The 22973-nt window shown below is 39.2% G+C and overlaps 1 long non-coding RNA gene across 9 annotated transcripts in view; it reads right to left on the bottom strand.

Moving 5' to 3' along the window:
* LOC143653093 (uncharacterized) overlaps positions 1 to 17610 on the bottom strand; it is a 129679-nt gene extending 112069 nt beyond the window's left edge. For 5 of the 9 annotated variants that reach the window (XR_013161085.1, XR_013161092.1, XR_013161093.1 and 2 more), the window contains exons 1-3: positions 17533 to 17610; positions 3724 to 3820; positions 3179 to 3244 (exon numbers count right to left, since the gene is read on the bottom strand). This is a non-coding gene — a long non-coding RNA (uncharacterized LOC143653093). Of the gene's footprint in view, positions 1 to 3178; positions 3245 to 3723; positions 3821 to 12237; positions 12388 to 17532 lie in introns of all 9 variants that reach the window. The other 4 variants (XR_013161095.1, XR_013161087.1, XR_013161088.1 and 1 more) reach the window with 3 other exon arrangements.
* Positions 17611 to 22973: the final 5363 nt, after the last annotated feature.

The raw sequence follows: 22973 nt of genomic DNA, 5'->3' as shown, positions 1-22973 counted from the left end.
GGGAAAAGGTTGTTAAAGCATAAAGGTACAGAGTTGCTATTTGGAATGATGGAAAAGTTTTGGTAATGGATGTTGGTGATGGTAGCACAACACTGTGAAAGTAGTTAACAGCACTGAAGTATATGTTTGAATGTGGTCAAAAGAGGAAATTTTAGGTCATAAACATGTCACTAGAACAAAAAAAATTGTCAAAAATCCATGGAACTGCATAACACTAACAGTGAACCCTAAGTTAAACCAGGGATTATAGCTAACAGAACAATTATAAAAATGTGCTTTCATCAATCATAACAAATGTCCAATGCAGACCAATGCAAGGTGTTAATAACAGAGTGGTATGAGGAAATCCTATATTTTATACATCGTTGCTCCAGAACCCACAGCTTCTCCAATAAAAAAAGAAAAAGAAAACACAGCTTATGTTACTTGAATATTTGGGAAATTTTTTATCTTTTTTTTGAAAAATGTTGATGATCTTTTTAAAGTTCTAACACTTTTTTAAAGTTCTAACATATTGTCATGTCTAGACGTTCTTAGTAGATAAAATGACCTGATCCTAGCTTCTGGTTGTGCTTACAAGATGCTTACAGTAATAGAAGAGAAGATATTTTAGTATCTCCAGCAGTTCTGCTGTGGCTGAAATCATGCATGGCTCCTCCCATGCAGGCAGGCAGGGGCTAAGATTAAGAAATGTTTTGATAATAGACGTTGAAGCAGTTGTGTAGATGCCTAAATTTGAATTCTTGCTCTGCCAAGTGGCAGAGCAACATTCGGCTGGTTGATCTTAGACAAACTATATAATTCTCCAGCCTCAGTTTCCTCATCTGTAAATGGGAATAATAAACTCCAATGTCTTTCTCCTCAAATATTTCCTCTTCATTTTATATTTTATATTCTGATAAACATCACTCAATTTGTTTAAAATTGTTTAAACAATTTAAGTCTAGGATGACTTGGGAGTCATCCTAGATCTTTTGCCCTTTCTTTTTCCCACATCAAATAAATCATTAAATCTGTCTATTTTATCTCCTAAATATTACTCACTCAAAGCATCTTTACTGCAATAAGAGGCCATAGAATATATGTCATTAGAGGCTATTTATCTACCACAGTCATTCACCCAGTATAAATAGAGTCTCAGCTTTGTGCCAGGAGGTACTAGGATACACAAAGGATATGGGGATGATAATCTTGGGACTCAAGGAGCTTCCTGTTCAATGGGAGAGATAAAAAGTAAAATTTCTAGTTCCAGTACACATGATAAGTGCCTTAATAGCAGTGTAGGAGTACAGGCATGCCTTCTTATGGACAATATCAATCAAGATTACACTCAACTGCATGAAACAAAACATCCATCTACAGTGGCTGAACCAAAGATGGGTTTATTTTTCTCAAATAATAAAAAGTCCAGATGTAGTCAGTCCAAGACCAGTGCAGCAACTCAAGGAATTCAAGTCTCTAAGGCCATTCTAATTTTCTGCTACACCATTCTTAGGGTATGGCTTTTGTCCTCATGGTCACAAAATAGCTACTTTCCTCCAGGCAGCACACCCATGATCCATATGGGTAGAAGTTGGAAAAGTCCCCAAACCTATTTCTCTAGGTCCCCCAGAAATTCTATAAGTAACCAATATCATTTCTAATATTCTGCTAGAGTAACAAGAGTCAGTTTCAGATGCTTGCAGTTAAGTACCTCATTGATCTATAACTTTACCAACTTTCATTTAATACTAGCTAAATTATCTGCTGTACCTCTGACTGGATTAGCTATTACTTTAAAAATCTGAATAGATTAAAAATGGTTTTAAAGTTGTGATAATTTTACATAGTTATGATACTTATTATGAAGGTATCATCATTTTTTTTAACTTGGTTACAAACCTTCATTACATACTACATTTATCTTTGGACTATCTGGGCCACTTCTGAATAAACAGTTGCTTCATTTCACCCTAGAGCACCCTACATAGAGTTGCTTATGCCAGAAGGAGCTGAATAGAAAATTAATGTCTCAGATTTGAATTACCCAGGCTTGTGACTTACTGTCATGGTGAAGTAGATGCTTAATGGGAACTGCAAGCATTTAAAATTGAAGGGGTAGTTTTGAGAGACTCAGTGGAATCTGAGTAATAAATACCAATTCCCTATTATTTTTTTAAATATCTGAATTCCAGGCATAACTCTGTTAATGGAGACTTCTGTACTTTGGGATAGTCATCGCTGCTCCTACCTGACTTCAACTCTGAACAACATATTCCTCCCTCAATCTACAGAGACTCAGGTTCTCTTTACTCCCCAAACCTCACCCCCCCAAGAGAATTTCATACAGTCAAATCTTATCATTCACACCCTCCAAATTTCATAGATCTCCAAGCAGCCATTTTCATACAAAACAAAAAATAAACTGAAACAATTTTCTGTATGCAGATGAAAACGTATGCCATGGTAAAGACATAACAACAAAAAACCCCACAAAAGTAGGATAATCAGAAAAATCAAGAATTAGGTTTTGGCTCTTTAAGACCACTTATTTTTTTAAGGTTTTTACAATAACACTTTTTTAACTTTTAAGTTAATTGTGCAATAAAGAAAACTGAAAAGCACAAGCGGTGAAGAACAAAAAAGTCATCCAGAATCACAAGCAGTTTCTGGTTTGACATATGTCCTTCCAGGTCCATTATGTGTATACCCACAACTGAGCATAAAGTTTTTTGTGGCTGAGATCACACAGAATGTATCATGCTTTTTCACAAATATTTACCAATTCAAAGTACCAAAGCCACGAGTATTGTAATAACCAAGAATACATGAAACCAACTCAATCAGAAGGGAAAAAATGTGTTCCTGCCTTTCTTGCAAACAAAAATTTCATAAAAGACAAAAATGGCAACAGGCCACTATAGATATTGGCAGTTATAAATACTACATTCTCTTAATGCTCAATTTAAAATGAGTCAAAAACAAGAGTACAAAAAGTATAATGCATCTAAGAGAATTCATTGTCAGATCTATTTCGAAATAATAGCAAAGTATGTTTCCATTGGGTTATTCAACAACATTTTCCTATGGCACAGCCAAGAGATGTGCACATACAATGGTTACATCAAAATGGAAATATGAAGACATCTGCATATATCCCTCCCCCTGCAATTTCTTCTGTCCCTCTGCAGCCACCTACTGAACAAGTCCTGATGCATTCTGCTCAGAGGTGGTTTAACAATTCCATGTCAAAGATGCTTCTTTTCTATGAACAAAAAGATATTTAAAATGTGTTAATTCACTAGCCCTACTTTTTATCATACATTGTCATAAGACATCTAAAAAGCTTAGATGTTGTGAAATAAAGAATGAATCTTATCCACAATTAACACAGGTACTCTACAAAAACGCACAGAGAACTATGGTTATAGTCTAAAATTGTCTTCCAGATATAGAGAAACTAGAAAAGAGCCCTTCACTTTGCCCTTCCTCTTCTTCCTCTTCCACCTTTTCAATGACGAAGTACAGAAACACATCTAGCGCCAAGAGGTGGCTTAGCAAAGGTCACTCCCTGAAGGCAGTCCTTCCTATAAACCAACGCAAGGGCATTTCTACAGGGATTACCTGTCTACCTCTATTTTTAATACATTTTGGACGTTATGACTCATCCTCTAATACACAGCAACAACTAAAATGCCTATTATATAGAACAACAGTCAGACACTATGAATTTGTTTAACTCACGTGTAAAGATCCTTTTCCGCTGCACGGCTGCCCCGCACCTCCGCGCTGTCAGTACACTGCTCCAAGGCATCTAGTTTAACAACGCCATTCCCGTATACTAACAGGAAAAAATATTTAAAGTATTATTTTACACACACTACTTTTAACATATGTTGTATACATCTAAGCATCTAGAAAGACTAGATGTTTCAAATAGGGACTTAAATTTTCCCACGAGACATGCAGTAGCATTGAATATGCCTTATACATATAACGAAGGATATAATCTGAAAATGTCTTCTAAATAGGAACATTCTGGCCTAGAACCCTTCCCCTTATCACCTCTATCAACCCAGTGGTTGTTTCTGCAATGCTTAGAGGGTATTTCAACAATTTTGCTTCCACAAGTACAATTCTATCATTGTTAGAACAAAGTCTTCCCTATACATTTTAGCCCAAAATGTATTCGTTTACTAACTGTACTTCTGTCATACAGTGGCAGCTTCTTTAACATCTAAAAAGACTCGATGATTAAAAAATTAGGACTTGTTTGTCCACTATATACACCATATATATGGTAAAGTAGAGCAAAATGCACAGAACATAGGATGAGGGTTTATCTTGCCCAACTATAGACAATGGCATAGAGTCCCTGACGCTTCCTTCTCTTCCCTGAAACAGCACAAACAGAATGTGCACTGCTCTGGAGGTCATTTGGCCATTCCATTTCCAAAATATAATTCATATGAATTTTAACAAAGCAATTATCTACAAAATGTGTTATTTTACTACCTTTAAGTTTAACATACTTTGTGCATTTCTAAACATCCAGAAAAATTAGATGTTTAAATAAAGACTTAAATTTGTCCACTATATAGTCAGTAGTGTTGAATAAACTACACACATGTAACAATGGTCATATCTAAAAGCATCTTCTAAATGGAAACATTCTGGTCCAGAGCCTTCATTTCTCCCGATTTCTTCCTCCCACCACAAACCCAGTGGATGAGTTACAGGCACATGTGTCACTTAAGTGTGGTTTTACAATTTCATTTCCAAAAGTCATTTTCAGAAGACCACCTTTCTATGAACTGTAACACAAAAGGTACAAATGTGTTAGTTTACTAACTACCTTTGTCATACATTTGACAATCTCTTTAATATCTAAATACTAGATACAATAAAAGTAGGACTTATTTATCCAGTACATATACAATATTTACAGTAGAGCAAAGTTAAATGAATTCACGTGACATACAGGGCAATGGATGATCAGAAATTTTCTAGTACACACTAGCAAAACACCTTTTGCCATTTCTCCCACCCATCTCCTTCAAACTAATGAACAAGCACAAGAGTACAATGTTCAGAGGCAGATTAACAATTCCATTCCCAAAAATAACATTTCCCATCAATGTTTAAAAGCCACTTATAGTGTTATGCTACTATCTCTATTTTTAAACACATCAAACACTTCTAAACATTTAGAAAGACTAGATTTTTCAAATAAGAACTTACTTGTCCACTGCCTACATAGTATTGTTTTAAAAAAAAACTGCACACACATAACAATGGTTATAACCCAAGGTTATCTCCTAAACATGACCATGTTGGCCTCGAACCATTCTCTCCTCACTTCCTTTTCTTCATCACCAGTTCAGTGGACAAGTACCAGCAAGTGTAATGCTTAGAGGTGGTTGAACAAATTCATACCCAAAAGTTATTTACCAAAGACAAGCTTTCCAATGAATTTCAACACAAAGTCTCCAAAACATGCTAATTTTACTAACTCAATTCATACACTGGCAACAACTTTAACATCTACAGACTAGATGTTGCAAAATTAGGACTCATTTGTCTATCACATACATTATATACACAGCCAAACAAAATGCATACAACATACAGAAAAAGTTTTTTCTGACCACGCTAGTATATTACCCTTTGCAAATGCTTCCCTCCCACCTCCTCCAAACCACTGAACAAGTATATAGACAGTTGAATCCTCACAGAGATGGTTTAACAAATCCATTTCCAAAAGATACTGTTTCCTATGAATTTGAGCAAAACAATATTTACAAAGTAATATTTTACTACTACTACTTTTAACACACATTGGGTGCTTCTAGACAGCGAAACCGACTAAATGTTTCAAATAAGGATTTAGTTTTTCCACTATATACAAGCAACCGTCAATAAACTGCATACATGTAACAAGAGTTAATCTGAAATGTCTTCTATATATGAACATTCTGGTCTGGAACCCTTCCCTTTTACCCCTCATCCACTAATCCTGGGGGCTATAAAGCTCAGAATTTCAGAAGACATCTTTCCTAGGAATTTTAACACAAAATATACAAGATGCATTAGTTTACTATTTTTATCATACTCTGGCAACCTCTTTAACATAGAAGACTAGATGTAAACTAGGAGGGAAGGAGGAGAAGCAGGGAGGGAGAGGGAGAGTGGGAGGAGGATGAGAAAAATAATGAAGCTACCATAACAGTAGAAAGACTGTTTCTCTAGCTCTTTGCCCAGTCATGATTGTGGTACCATCCACATTCCCTGGAAAGTTCACCCCCAATGATTTCTGGGAGTTCCCAGGAGAAGTCTCACAAGCTCTTAGCTCTGAGCATCCCTACCATTTCCCTCTCTCTCTTTACTCCAGCTCACTGTGGCCACAGGGAGGCCCAGGCTCCCAAGAGCCCCAAAGGCCCACTTGAGAAGCTGCTGTACCTGCTGCAGACACAGGCACCAATACCTCTGGAGTCAGGGTCTTCCTCCATCACATGAATCCTATAGCAGTGCTGGCAGGTGTGCCCAGAGGACCATGAAGACATGTTTCAGACAACAGCCACTACTTTAGAATCATAGCCCTTATCACTGGGACAATCTGGCCTGCCACATCTTTTGCTCAGACAGAAGTGAGCATATCTTCCCACTGTTGTGTCAACGGCACTTCCCACACCTGGAACATGGCAGATCATGTGATACAGTAAATGTCTGTTGAATGAATAAACAAACAAGCTTCCATTTTGGAAGGCTTCTCTCTTCTTTCCTAGGAAAGACCTCCTTGGACCCTTGTGTAAAGTGCTCCAGGCAGGGTTATTTGTGAAATCGGGAAGGGGTATATTATTATCCCCATTATACAGATAGAGAAACTGAGAGGCAGAAAGCCTGGGAGTCCCACTACCTTGCTGACTGTTCCACAGTGTTTTACTGTATATAAGTAAAGCATCTTAGGACATTTTGCCTTGACTAGCTTTTCAGCTCAGTATTTAATCCAAGAAATGGGGGGAAAGTGACAGACTGGCAGAGGATTAACAAATACGTTCATAGTGAAAAAGCCCAGTTTTTTAAAGTCTGTGACCACACTCCTCCCAAAGAATGCCCAAGGGCATTTACAACTGTTTGGAATGAGAAGAGAGGGTGAGCCTTGTAAAATTTCCCACACTGCCTGTTCCATGAAGCTTTTGCAAGGAGAAAGGAACTCTCTATTAGCCTCCAGTTCGATTTCTGTGCTTCTGCTCTGAATGCCCAATTGTCAGGCAGGATTCTGGGGTATATAAACATATAATTACACTGCAGAGTGAAACCCAAATATGTTAGGATTTTGGTGAGAGACTCTTTTATTATGAGTCTCAATTTCTAGTCAAATGGTTTAGACAGTGGATTTCTAATGCTTTGTGGAAATATAAATTTTATACTCCCAAATTCATTCTCATTTAAAGGGCTTTAAAGTAGGATAATTTAAGTATTTTATTTTATGGATTTAAACATTTGTTTTTCTATTTCATGAAAACAATTACATTTTAGGATTAGCCTCAACAGATATTTTAATGGGTCTACTTTTCTTTAAATAATAAGTAAACATGATGCTTGTATAGATACCGGTCATTCAAGAATTCCATGAAAAACTGGAAGCGGCTTCACTGGTGGGAGTTCTGCTTCCCTTCCATCATCAGATTTTCATGTTTCATTTGTCAAACATAGTTCTATATTACCCTGGGTTTACAGAAAATGCTTCAGCCAGAAAGCTTAAAAACTTTCTTGATACAGAATCCTCAGGAGGTATCACTTACATGTAAAAGACGTGAACAGTGAGGATGGAGAGGGAAGCTAATGTCAGCCAGTCGCTGGCACAAATTAAGCCTTCTTGACCCAGGTTATTTATATATGGGGACCAAATTTAGTTACCATTCTGGTGAGCAAAGTCATTATATTGATCTATATGATAAATGTAATATATAGCATAGGTCTTCAGCAACTGTGAACAGACTATGAAAAGTCTTATTTTTCATAGCTGCCCCATTTGAAGTTGTCGCTAGGTCCATGAACTTTGGTCTCCAACTGTGGTCTTTAGCATCCTCCCACGCTCTCACTTCCTTTCTTTTCATCTCCTTCCTTCTTGAAAGCTGAAACCTCAGTCTTTGAAGACCAATGCTGGCACTATGCTACAGGAACCTCTGGCTTCCAAATGCAGCAGAGACTCAGGCGGGAGCAGCCAGATAATAGAAGAGACTGGGCGTCCACTGTGTCCAAACTGCTCAAGCCAGTCAGGAAAGGAATCAGGCACTAGGATGTTTGGAGTCATCAAACACAGGGAGATTAAGCAACCAACCAACACTTCCTTTAATTTTCTTCTACTCTACCATTGTTCATCTTCTAAAGGGGTTTGCAACAAAGCAGGAGGCAAAATCTGAACATAACAAGAACATATGGCAGGTGTTCTGGATCCCCACAAAGACATGTTCAAGTCCTAAGCCCCAGTCCCATGGATGTGCACCCATTTGTAAATGGGATCTTTAAAGATGTTATTAGTTAAGGTGAGGCCAAACTGAGTTAGGGGGCCTTAATCCAATATGACTGGAGTCCTTATAAGCCGAGAGCATTGGACACAGTAGGAGGAAGAGACAGAAGAATGGACAGCCAGGTGACAGAGGCAGAGACTGAGTTAATGGACTGCTGACAAGCCACCAGCAGACTCCTACACACTTCAGAGAGAGCAAGATGCTGCCAACACCTTGATTTGGATTTCTAGACTCCAAAACTGTGACAATAAATTCCTGTTGTTAAGCCAACTACTCTGTGGTGTCTGTTATAGCTGCCCTGGCAAACTAAGACTGTTGAGTTTTTGTCTTAGCTCGTTTTGAATCATAAAGAAGTAAGAGTGTGTAGTGAAAGTTTACAGGCTTTCCAGATGTTGCCCTCCCACCCAGATGTCTCTCCTTTCTCCAAAGTCTTGTGGTGCCCATTTATGCTTTCATGGCAATTATTACATTCTCTTTATAACAAAGGCATGTCAGCATATTAGACTGTAAATTTCCTAGAGGGAGGAATTGGGAATTTTGCACATTTATGCTCCCTTCAACACCCAGCCCAAGACTATAACCATAAGTCTTAATGAAGAAGTTGTAGAATTGAATTGAGGTCTGTCTGTAACAGCGGCTGAGAAAAATATCAGTACAGGGCTTTAAACCAACTAGCTGAAAGGAAATATTTTAAAATAATTGAATATTTTAAGATGAGATATTTTTATTAATGTGCTTTTTAATTCAGGGAAAGTGTCCATTTTCAAAATTACTTTAAAATATTCCTTATGATCACTTCTGGGTAAACTATAATTAAAAGGTGGTGGAAAGGAGGAACTACTACATGCTGCCACAGATCCTTTTTAAGCACAGGTATTATACATAAAGGTTTTAGAGGACCAAGTATTAAAAAATTAAAACAAATATTTGATTCTCATCAAGTTCCACAAGTCTGTGTGATGACATGATAAGTAAAACTCCACCATTCAGAAATGAACAAACTTGTAGTTTATATTGAAATTACGACTCTTGGAGGAAGAATTTTGTTGAAAATCTTATTTGCCCTGTGATTCTGAGGTAAAAGCTATAAGATAGAATTTCTCATAAAAAGAAATTAATATTGACAGTCATTTTAATCCAAGCTGCTGGTTGTAAATATTTGTAACCTTCTCAATGGAAATTACCTTCCACAACCATGCTAGGCCGAGTGGGACACTGGTGTAGAGTAAGGTTTGTTGGACTTCAATGAGCATACATGTCTCCTGTGATCTCGATGAAACATGGATTCTGGTTCCACGGGTCGGGTGGGGCCTAAGATTCTGCAGGTCTCACCAGCTCCCAGCTGACACCAACGCTGTCAGCCCAGGGACCGCACTTTGAGAAACAAAGCCCTAAGGGACGCAGTACTTGCCCTCAGTGAGTTTACATCCCGGTGAGTGATGTAACTGGACCAAGTGCAGGGCCAGGCAATTCTCAGAGAAATTCCTGTCCTAGTTCAGTACCCTGGCGTTACAGCCTGTATCATGATGAAGCCAGAGGGAAGGTGGAATCCAGAAAAAGAAAGCCCAAGTCCATAAGGTAAAAATATTATGAACTGGAGCACTCAGGCAGTAGGGAAAACAGAGAAAGACAAGATCACCATTGAAAAGGCCAAGAGAGGGCCACAGTGGCTCAGCAGGTAAGAGTGCTTGCTTGCCATGCCCGAGGACCCAGGTTCGATTCCTGGTGCCTGCCCATGTTTAAAGAAAAAAAAGAAAAGGCCAAGAGAAAGAAATAGATACAAGAAGGTAAAATGGAGCAATTCGGAAGCTAATTTTGTGTTCTTTAGAGCTCCGTGGTGTTAATTTTATGTGCAGTTTGGCTTGTTTCTGTTGTGTTAGGAAAGCTTTTAAAAAGAATCAGCTGGGTCAGACAATAATAATGTGGAGGTAAACTGGGCAATACAAAGCATTTGTACAAGTTCAATAAAATCATTATGGACAGATGTTTATCAGAATTTGGAATTTTTCAGATTTTGTGCATATACCATAAACTATATAACACACCCAGCAGGGTCTGTGAAGCCACCCGTAATCAAAATCATTAAATTCTGCAGTAAAACAAAGTCACACTAAGTGGGAAATTTCAACAATCTTATGTCAGTTCAGGGCAGATTTTGCTACCGAATGAGTTTGGGTCTGGTCATGTTTGGTCATCAAATGAATGAACAAAAAAATCTTGTGGTTTTTGGTGTTTGGAGGATTCAGAATTACAACTTAAAGGAATGTGGGCATCTTTTTCAACTCCTCAGACTATTACAGGTGTTCAGTTTTCCTCAGACAGGAATGCTCACATACTTTTTCTTTCCTTCTCAAAATAAACTTCTTAGCATTTTAAATTGTACTAACATGTAAATGACTGCCTTGCTAGACACACTGAGGTGTACTTGCACTTTAATAGGGATAGTAGTTACATTCTGAGGTGGAATTTCAGGCTTTAATTACTAATTGATTAGGTCTAGCAATTAGCATCCAGTAGATGATAATTAAGTGGGAAAGGATTAAGTGCTTGAAATCCATTAAAGAGATCTATCTAAACTAAAATTTGTTCATTGCCTTTGGCTTAATTGACTTTGAACTGACATTTTTTTTTTAATTTACTGTACTCTACATATCCATAGGGTTCCATAAGTTTTAGGAATACTTCTTTCTTCTTTTTTTCACATGGGCAGGCACCAGGAATTAAACCCAGGTCTCTGGCATGGCAGGCGAGAATTCTGCCACTAAGCCACCATCGCACTGCCCTAGGAATACTTTTAACATCAGTATTTAATTTCCTCTAATTTTTAGTTGAGAAAACTGAGGCTCAAGAAGTGACTTGCTCAAGGTTACAGAATTAAGAAGAAACCGTATTAGTCCATTTCTACTAAATCATTGGTTATAAAATAAGGTGACAGCATTCGTTTCCTCCAAGTCGGTGAAATGTAAATGTAAACTTTGATAAAAGCAACACACTATGGAAACAATAAAAGACATAAGAAACAAAATACATGTGTTTCTTATTAGAATGGTCCCATTTTGTCTGATGCTATCTAATAAATCAACTTTGGAGTAAATGTTCAGCCTGATTAAAAAACGCCACCTTCCTGAGGCATTGTTACCATCTCCATAATTTCTAGCAATCGCAACGTCCTAGACTCTAAGTCCCCAGACCAAATTTGCTTGGGGCATATTTGCTTTTGCCATCTGACATGCAAAGTTTGAAATGTCATACAAGTGGCAAGAGATCAATCCCACAAATATTTATTGCACACACTGCCCAGCTAACAGTAGGTACTTAATAAATGTTAAATGAATGAACATATTCCATGTAATTATGAGATTCCCTCCTGTCATTCTGACTAAGCCAGTGACTCCCTTCTCTCTGCTGTTTGGGTAGCTACAACATACTCTAAACAAATGTCTGAATCAAAGCGTAGGAGTAAGGTTAATTTGCTGCAAAGAATGAATCTGGAAGTTGCTGTAAAAATAATGCCCCAATCTCTATGGGAAATGCTTTAGAGAAATATAGAGCATATATGCAAGCAAAAGAGAAGCTAAAGCATAGAGTCTATTTATCTCCTCTAGGAAATTTCTTGTCACCCATATTTTACTTTTTCTAGAAAGATGCCCTTGTTTACACCAGTTATCCTCCCCCTTCATGCCTAGTGTGGCATACTGTAGTACAATTTTGCTGGGACACATACCTCACCCTTGGCAACGATACTCCTTTTTATGCTTTACTTAACAAAAGGTGTTCATGAATCAGCTCGAAATCTCAGTTCATATTTAGATGACGCATTTTCTTCAAGTGAACAACAGTCCACAGTTACAAATGCCAAACAGGAAGGGCACATCTGCGAAAAACAAGCCTCTTAAGCTAGAAGAATGAATAATGATGATGTGTGGGATGTGCTTTCTATACAGCAAGCTCTGGGAAGACCTTTCTGTGAACAGCTATCTGATAACAATTGAAGAGGCTTTGTGCTCCTACTCACCTCCCACCTCCCACACCCTTTTGTATCAGCCGCTCTGCAGGGGGAAAAGAGATTGGTAGTAAAGATTCCTTGGTCATTAGAAACTCAGGTATTGATACAGAATCTCAAAATCTTAGAGATTCTTTTTCTCATCATCATTCATGGTTCTTAGTATCGAGTAAATCCTAGAGAGGAGAGTCTTCACTAGGGACACGCAAATGGTTCCACTTTGAGTTTCAAATCCCCGAAAAAAACTTCTAGATAATGAACCAGATACTTCAAATAAAATACTACTTCAATTTGGGTTTAATTAATTTTTACTGACAATAAAATAACTCATTTTCATTACAGAAACCTCATAATACATATGGGTTTTCATTTTTATTTGGCACAAATTTCAATCATTTTTAGAAAATGTATGCTTGTTTCTAGTAAGAACTGTCCGTGCATGTGTGTGTGTGTGTGTGTGTGTGTGGGTGGGTGTGTGTGTGTGTGGGTGTGGTTGTGCTTTTAACTGATTAAGCTCTCTGTTCAATAAAAAATACAATTTGAGTTTGGTTAGGGAGTCAGCACATTAGCACACTTTGCTGCAAATTTTGATTCATGGTAACAAATTTATAACTAACTTTAAGTTTACAGATTCGTCTCTGTTACTGTCATAAAATCGCCATAGTAATAAAACCCCTCCTTCCCATATGGAATTCCATTAACAGTTTGGCTACTCTGATTATTGACACTGTTTCATCCATCATAAGAAGGGTTTGCTACTGAGGAAGAAGCTAACAGTATTAACCCTGGAACCTCCCACCTCCTCTCCTCATCCCCAAACTCAATTAAACCAGCATCACACCAGGACACATACACAAAAAGCTGCCGCCTATTTACATAACACAATGATCGAGTAATAAATCAACATTAATCATGAATGTTGCAACAAGTCACTGAAAATGATGTTCGACCTCACGTGGACCAGGCTCATCCATCCGTGAACAGCATTTATTTCCAATGGGGAGCAACTTCCCACTCCCAAGGACAGGGTCAAGCATTTCGGATACAGATGACAGGCAGGTTTGATCTTTCCTTTCAGATATCACTCCTCTTATTTTCTCAACTCCATTACCTCTTTATTCTGAAACAATCTCATAGGAATGATTCCATTTCCAACACCCCAAGTCCAATTGTCCATTTTCTTTAAAGCCCTTGCTAAAGTCTCCTCTTTTATAAGTTCCCTCAAAGGCAGAATTTAGCTACAAAGTATACCAGAGACCTAGGTTACCGGAATCCATCTATAATTATTGCATTTGAACATTTAAGTTAAATTTAAAACAATTTTAAAGTCAACAACTTTGGGGGATGGGTTAGTTTCTGGGCAGGGTTCTAGATAGTGCTCTCAGTTGCAGTTCTTTGGAGCAAGGGCCCCTGTGTCTGTTTTAATATCAGCAGAAGATATGTGTCATCATCATCGTCCCCTCCCCACCTGTTTTCCTCTATCCTCATCTTTTCCTGTAGGTCCCCAGTTAGGGTCTAAAACAGGCTGAACAGCAGCAGCAGCCTTCCCCCAGGGCGTGGAATTAAGTCCCAGCTCAGCATTCAGTGCCCTGAAGCAATGAGAACAGTTCCAATGTGACACACTTTTTTGTTCCCATTTTAACTAGATAGAGGCAGGAGTGAGTTTCTCTTCTTCCAGAACATGCTTTCTCATGCCTCTGAGCATGAATATGTCCATCCTCAACCTCCACCCACACTCCCATTCCCAAATGTGTCTGTCTGGGAAACTGCTATTTACATCTGCAGTATCTACTTCAGTGGACCCTGAGAACCTTCCCTGAACCCGAGACTGACGTTGATGCTCTTCTCCGTAGCCCATTGTTTTCTGTTCAGACTCCATGTTTTGCATGATTCATTTTCATTTATCTTTTTATTGTGGTTTTATATATATATATATATATACATATATATATACACACACATACTATAAAATTTGCCTTTTTAACCATTTTTAAGTGTAATAATTCAGTAGCATTAAGTACTTTTACCATGTTGTGGTGCCATCACCACTGTCTTAGTTTTCCGGGCTCTCTGACAAAAATCACCTGGGAATTTATTGGTTCACGATTTTGAGGCTAGGAGAAGTCCAAAATGGAGGCATCAGCAAGGCGATGCTTTCTCCTCCAGGTTTGTAACATTCTGATGCTGGCTGCCAGCAATCCTTGGAGTTCATTGGCTCCTATCCCTGCCTCGTGCCCATAGCAACGTTCTCTCCTTTCTCTTCCAGTTCCGTAGACTTCTGGCTTCTGGCTCCTCCTCGTGGCTTTCTCTGCCTATGTACAAATTCCTTTTGCTTATAAAGAACTCCAGTAATCCAGATGAAGACCCAACCTCATTCAGAAGGGCCACACTTTAACTAAAATAACATCGTCAAGAGGTCCTGTTTACAATGGGGTCACTTCCACAAGAAGGCAAAATGAGACCAAGAACGTGTCTCAATCAGGGTACAATAATTCCATCCCCCACAACCACCATCCATTACCAAAACTGTTTCATCACCCTGAAAAGAAACTCTGTACCCATTAAGCAATAACTCCCCATTTTCCCTTTCCCCTAGTAATGCCAATCCATTTTCTGTCTCTATGAGTTTGTTCATTCTAGATATTTCCTATAAGTGGAATTATGCAATATTTGTCCTTTTGTGCCTGGCTTATTTCATTCAGAGTGATGTTTCCAAAGTTCATCCATATTGTACCATGCACGAGAGCTTCACTCCTTTTTATGGCCAAATGACATTCTACTGTATGTATGCACCATATTTTGTTTATACATTCATCTGTTGATGGACACTTGGGTTGTTTCCAGCTTCAGGCAATTGTGAATTGTGCTGCTATGACTATTGGTGTACAAACATCTGTTTGAGTCCCAGCTTTTAATTCTTTTGGTTTTATACCTAGGAGTGGAATCAGACTCCATTTTAGAGATCTTCCCTGTTCACATTTGTTTAAGCCTCTGCTCATCACTAGATTGTGAGCCACTAGGAACCACCGATCATGTCATTTCATTTTTGTATCCCAGGAACCAGCTCAATGCCTGTCATGAGACATGTTGGATAGAAAACTGTGATGAATGAATGAATGAACAAAGTACAAGTCAACAGAATCTAAAACTGGGAACAACTAGCTGGATAATTGTGTTTAAATAATCACTTTCTCCATCTAGTAAAAAATTAACATTTATTTTATTCAATCATTCCCTCAAATGCATACACCTCCTTAACTGTTTTGTTGAATAGGGTAGAGAGATGTTTAAATACCAGTTGGTCCTTCAGTTGTCAGCTGATTAAAATGGCAGTATTAAAAGAAACAAGTTATGACTGATTCAACGTTTTAATAGGAAAAAGAATATTTGCACACAAAAATCAGTCTGTTTCAGATATAAATTACGCATTGTCATATTGAGCATCTACTCTGGTCAATGATATGAAAGTAAAAAATGACAGAAATATGATGTGATATTTAAATTAGTATCTTACACAGCCATATGCTAAATATATGTCATTTTCCCCATGACAAGGCGATTAAATAACTTAGATAATCTTTTAACACACATCATTATACAAAAAAAATTAGAATAAACAATGAATCATTCTGTCTACTTGTGATTCAGTGGAATAATGTATATCCTTCATGGTTATTAATATTTAGTGTCTTTCAGTAAATTAAAAAATCAAGCTTAACAAAGGTTAAAAATATCTGACGATACATAGATGATTGTAAAAGCAATATATATTAATGAAGCTTTGTATGACTGACTTTTTCTTTGGTTAATCACTCACAGAATTATGTCAAACATATATCAAGACCTTAGCTCCTTTTTCATCCAACTTTCCAGCATTTCATTACTATAGTTACCTGATTAATGGATGCAATAATATATATGGCATGATATGATACGTTCACATTAAATTTTAATCAAATATTACTAAATTCAGAAAACATTAAGTAAATCATGACTGATGAGGCAATATTGCTGTACTGTCATATTGATGACTCTGAAACTTCACTACTGAGAGTAACAGATTAAGCACAAGAAGTGCATTTTATGAGGAAATATAAGAATCTCAACTTTCACAGTTGTGTTTTCTTAATTGCCTTTTAGCCACCAGAAAAGACGTTAGATCCATCAAGTCTATCGCTGTAACAGAGAACATAATCCCCTTTCTCAACTTCAAACTTCATGTTTACAGGGAAGGAGGGGTCAATTCATTGTGGGGATTTGTTTCCTTCTCATGGTTTTTATATAAAAGTTGTTGTCATCATCTTATTTTAAATAGAACTTGGACCCTAATGCTGATGCCTCCAGCCGTGCCGAGGAGAGAAGGGAATGAGAGGCAGAGTCCGCAGGGTGACGGGTACGTAGGGGCAGGTGCGCGGGTTCTGCAGAGGGCAGGGTGCACTCCGGCGGCCTCACTGGAGGGCGGGGAACGAAGCCCTAATTCAGCAGGCTGACACACTGAGAAGAGGAGGGTGATGAAAACCAAGCTTCTCCTTGGCATCACACCTCCCATGACAACTGATGTAGTTCTGAGCTGGACTTGGGTTTACAGGTTCAATTGGATCGTTACAGGAGCATAGCATTCACTTCTGGACCACAGAGGCCCAAGACATCTAGCCTGGCCGTGGGTTATTCCCATCCGAGCCTCAGAGAATGGGTTTACTTTGATACAGATCTGGTAGTTCCCATTCTTAGCTGGGAGCCTCCACGGGGCTGTTCTCCACTGTTGTAGATCTGCTGAGTGTTACAGAAGGTATTCAGGTATAATGCAACCCAAGTGTCCATCGACACTTCATCGTCCAGATTAACTAGCTAGAGGTTGTAAAGTGCGAGGCATTTCACATGCGGGATCTCATCTAGCCTCCCAACAAAGCTACAAAATGGGCACAAAATGCCGTGTTATGTATGAGGAAGCTGGCTGAGTGGGAATAGGGACTGTCGGTTTCCCACAGGTGTATTCCTCTGATTCGGGATACTCACCTGCGGCGCTTTCCTCTCTGGCCTGGCCTCCGGAAGGTGATCGCATCCCAGCACGCCTTGCTGCTGGGCAGGGCCACGTGACCCGTGCACGTCACTTCCGGGCTGAGGCTGTGAGAAAACCATGTGTGGCTCCCAGGTCCTCTCCTTTTGATGTGGCAATTCTGGCAACTGGGTGCTGACATGGCAAAGCCGAGGGACTGTGTTTCTCAGTCACCCTCGCGAGAGAGATGCCTCCGAGAATCCACTTAACCTACAGCAGGCTTTGTGTGAACCGAAGTAAAAACCACTGCGCCGTTAAGCCACTGAGACTTTGAGGATTTGTGTCACTTCGGGATAGCCAGGCCTGGCCCGGCCTGCCTAATGCGCAGCTATAGATTTGAAAAATGTTTGGTTGGGGTCAGTCCTACCAGCTGAAGTATTGGTCTCTATGAGAATGAAATATTTTTCTTATCTTGGCCTCAACAACTCAAATCCATGTTTTACTACGACCTTGCATCTCTATTACCAAACTTCTTTTTTTTCAAGAAGTATGATATCTTGAATCTCACATTGGAACAATCTAGAATCAACTGAGTTTCAGCCTCCTTGGCATTGACATAGGATTAATGATCTTGGTTGAGTGTGTCCTATCCTCCAAAGGCCAGCATACACTACTGCATTTTCCCTAAAACGTGGCACTCAAAATAATCGTAGAAGTTTCACAAATGAGTATTGTTTTTTTTTTCATTTTAGCAATTCCAGATTTCTTTGAAAGTATATTAGAAAAATATGCACAACTATCACATCAAATATGTTAGTTCATAGATATCATTACTTAGGACAAGACTAAAGGAGATTTTTACACTTAAAGAGCAGGTAAAGATTTTTTTAAACTAATGACTTAAAATAGGGCTACCCGCACACTGGTCTGGAAAAACTGTGAAGTAGAGGAAATGCTGGCAGATCATACCGAGTCATGGGGGAAACCCTCTCCTCTTGCCCTGCCTCACTAGCCAGGTGGGCACACCATCCCTGCCCAAGGTTTTCCACCTGGTACAAGGCAGCAGTTAATGAAAGTGCAGAGGGCACCAGACAGGTCTATGAATAGCATCTCAAGGTTGATCTCAATCTCCTTCTTTTCTTATTAGAGCCCAACATCTCATTTTAGGAGTTGAACCAATTGTTCTGATGATGATTAAGGGGCTCTGCTGCCTTGGGCTGACAGGGGGAGGAAGTGGTGGGGCAGAACCCTAGCCTGGGGCTGAATGTCTCTTGCTCAAACCCTGCTATATGTTTATCCTGGGCCCCTGCCAGGTTTTCAGGGGTGCAGTCTGAGCACCTGGGTTCTCTGGTGAAAGGTGATGAAAAACCAGAGAAAGGCAGATTGATTCAGTTCTCCATCTGTTTAGATGTTAGGCACAAACTGAACTATGTTTGGAGTCCCTGGTCAGGACTCCAAATACTGCTGTGGCCATAGGATATCTGCCTCAGTGCTGTCTGTATTTAGATAAAGGTGCTACTTTGCTTTCCTCACAAAGCTCCTCATTCCTCCACCTCTAATTCAACTCAGGGGAATTCACCACTCAGGTTCTTATCTCCTGTAGAAGGAGTTACATTTCCTCATCACCCTTGGACAAGTTGCCTCCTCTCTCAGACTGTGGATTGTCATAAAACACTGGGTCAAGTCTTGGCTCTGTCTCCCTGCCTCTGATCTACCAGTAACAATTCCATGACTATTCCTTTTTGTGCACCTAAATTAGTAACAAAGCCCAAAACAGTGAAGGAGGAAAGGAACTGTAGGAATAGGACATTGATTTCCTCTCATTGGACACCAGCCTGGTCCCAAAGCTAAGCCAGGGCATGGAGGACCCGGGGTCCTCAGGGTGGTGTGTGGGGAAGGAGACCAAGGTGCCCTGTACAACCGGGTGACATGGCCCATGGGATATCTACTGTCACTCATAAAAAGCATCTGTGGGTCAAAAACTCCATCAAGGGAGAAAAAAAAAAGCAAGGGAAACAAGCAAGAACTAGAGAAGTTTTCCCAAAAGAATTTTTCAGAGAATGGAAAATTAGTACCCACCACTAATTTGTTAGACTGTTTGGAAGCCTAGAGCTATTGTGAAGGGACCTGTATAAGAAAGGAAATCTTGAATTTGCAGATGAGTTGGATGTCAAGGTGGAGAATATGTGACCCAAAGCAGGGGAAGAAAAGACGAAACAGAGAAAGAAGAAACAAAACAAAAAAAGATAAGTTGGCAAGCTGAACCAGTTTGGACAACTGATGGAAAGCCCCCTGGAACTGGTATAACTTCTACTGAGCTAATGTTTGGACCTGCCAGGGCAGCATGAATTTCCAGCCCTCTGGGACTCTCATGGAACATCTTGCTAGTTGGTAGGAGCTGTCATGGGGATGTGGGTTGGGCCTCTTATTTTTGTTTCAGTCTGCGCAGCAGATCCTCTATCATGAGAGGGGAGCATTGCAAGGATTGGGCTGACACACTGAGAAGAGGAGGGTGATGAAAACCAAGCTTCTCCTTGGCATCACACCTCCCATGACAACTGATGTAGTTCTGAGCTGGACTTGGGTTTACAGGTTCAATTGGATCGTTACAGGAGCATAGCATTCACTTCTGGACCACAGAGGCCCAAGACATCTAGCCTGGCCGTGGGTTATTCCCATCCGAGCCTCAGAGAATGGGTTTACTTTGATACAGATCTGGTAGTTCCCATTCTTAGCTGGGAGCCTCCACGGGGCTGTTCTCCACTGTTGTAGATCTGCTGAGTGTTACAGAAGGTATTCAGGTATAATGCAGTTTGGGTATCCCAATTGCACTTTCTGGCTCTGGCAATGCAATTCTGTTTCAGAGAATAAAATTTGACCTGTGATATATTTGAATTAATTAATAAGAAAAAGCCATATGATAGCCAACATATCATATGGGGAGGGGGGTCTATTTTATTTCTAAATTACATTTGGTCTGTTCATAAATCCTTGTAACCTGAACTGTAAAATGAGTTAAAATCAGAGCCCAGACTTTTATTTACTTCTTTGGCAGCACAAGGCCTGATAAGAACAAGGAGACAGACATCCACTGTGAGTTCTGCACACTGGGGTGGAAAAGAAAGAATTTTCTTTTCAGGCACACTAGCACGAAGGGGAATCCCTTTTGTTCAAAAAATTCTTCTTCAAAGCATTCAGCATCCCTGATTCCCTTTGAGGACAGGGCTGCGTGGGAGGCTCTGTGGGTCTCTCGACAGTAACAAAACTGAGGAGCCTGTTTTGGGTTGGTGCTTCCCTCAAAATGCACAGTCTGGGCAAAAAATACAGACACAAAGCAGGCACAGAGAAGAAGGCAGCACTGAGCAGAGTGTGGGCTGAAGAATCCTGCCTCCTAAGGAGGTGACAGTCAAATGACGCTGGCTCATCATGTGTGTCAAAGGCAGCAGTCGCAGGTAAATAGCAATTAAGCATTTCCCGCCCACTCACAAATTCCATGCTGGGTACACTGGTATTGCAGGAGCTCCTTCCACAACTGGGTCCATTCATGCCCGGGCTCTTTTTAAGGAGGAAACAAACAAACCTCTAAGACATCAGGCACTATTTCAGAATGTTTTCCATCACAACCCCAGGAAAGCGGTAACTTTTCCCTCTTATACCCTGGCATCTAATCACTAACATTTGCCTTATTTTGTTTTCTGTAAAGTGAGATGAAAAGTCAATTATCCAACAGCAACTACCAAATCAATTCGCAGTGACTAAATATTTATTATATGGAAACGTAAAGCTCATTTGAGCAGGACATGCGTTTCTCTAAGTTTTGCTTTATTGTTGAACTCAGCTATGTTCAGAAACACAGAACCAAAGTGTTTGCATTTGAATGAAGTATGAAGCGACATAAAAATCACACAAATAAATGGGCTTTATGAGGCAATATCAAATAAATTAAGGAAATGTATATCAAATTTAAGACAATTTATATCAAATAAAATAAGACAGTATAATAATTAAAACTGCATAACAAAACTTCACATACTATGGAATTAAGGAAAAGAAGAAAGAATTGAAGTAGCCGTAGAGGGTTTTGTCAGCAAATGACTGAACAATAAGGAAAAGCTGATACAATGAGATTTTTATGCAGGCATTGCTTTCTAAATTATCTTTAATATATAATACAAATAATACATTCACTGAGTAAGGAATGTACCCTGATTTGACAAGTAGTTCATCAACGCATGCCACATAAAATACTGGCATTCAAATAATTGATGTCTGAGTCAGGCACTAATACCTATATCTACACTACCCAAATTTTTCTATGGGAAAAATAGTGCTTTGTTGGTGCAGGCTCCTAATTTAGTTAATGTTGCTTCTTGTTTAAAAAAAAAAGCAACAACAACAGACTTTCTCCTTTTCTATCCCAACTTCACCTTAGAAGCTGCCTTTTTATGTAAGCCAATTATGCACCAATTATCTGGGTTATCTATTAATAGAAGGGAGGGAGGGAAAAGGAAAGGTGGGAGGAACGATGTAGAAGAGTGATATAATTAAATAAAACAAATTGTGGTTTGTCTGGGGTTTTGGTCTCCAATCGGCCAGGAAGTCCATGAAGGTGAAGTCATTGGAAGAAGCTGTATTTTGGAAGAAGGCTTTTGTAGGTTAAGTCAATGCAGTGCCAGCCTTGCATGTAGGAAGGAGGCCAGACACCTACATGGCATGAGCTGAAACATTCAGTAAGGCCCTGCTGGCCATAAAATAACTCTTCCACTATCTACAGCTGCTCAGATTTCTCCTCAATCAGTGACTATTAACTGAGCCTTTATTCTATATTTAAGGGTTGCTGAGCACTCTGAGGGATAGAAAAGAAAAAAATATGAGATAGTGTCTCTACCCTTAAGACCTAACAATTTAGTCCGAGACAAAAAGAAAGTACACACAGTTATTTCAAATAAATTACTGCAACATTTAATTAAAACTATGATAAACTTTCAAGTAGTGTAGAATGGAGGGAAGGAAGCAAGAATTGAAGCACTCCTGAAGGTTTTTTCAGTGAACGCATGACAAAATAGAGGAATAAGTTCTTGAATGAGAGCATGAATTGGAAGAAAGGAAGGGAGATCAAAAAGTGCAACCACACAGGGACAGGGACAGAGGCAAAGGGAGGCTTTCTCAGGAAAATGAGACCTGTCATGGGAAGTAACTGAATAGACAGAGCAGGATCAAAGGAAGGAGGCCCTTGTTTCTCATCTGAAATCTCCACCTTTGCAATTTTTGCATTCGCAAAGGATAGCAAGTGAATCCTTCACTCTAGTTATAGTTTATATTGTCACCCTATTTGTTTCCTTCAAAAGATTTACCAGAGTATTTTATCTCATTTTTAATTCATTTACTTCTTTATTTAGTTCTTTACTACTTACTGTCCATCTCCTGCCTAGTGCATAGTATATGCTCAATAAATACTAAT

This window comes from Tamandua tetradactyla, chromosome 13 (assembly GCF_023851605.1).
Source record: "Tamandua tetradactyla isolate mTamTet1 chromosome 13, mTamTet1.pri, whole genome shotgun sequence".
Taxonomy (NCBI): domain Eukaryota; kingdom Metazoa; phylum Chordata; class Mammalia; order Pilosa; family Myrmecophagidae; genus Tamandua; species Tamandua tetradactyla.
The sequence above is the reverse complement of the archived record's forward strand: the minus strand, read 5'-3'. Positions and strand labels throughout refer to the sequence as shown.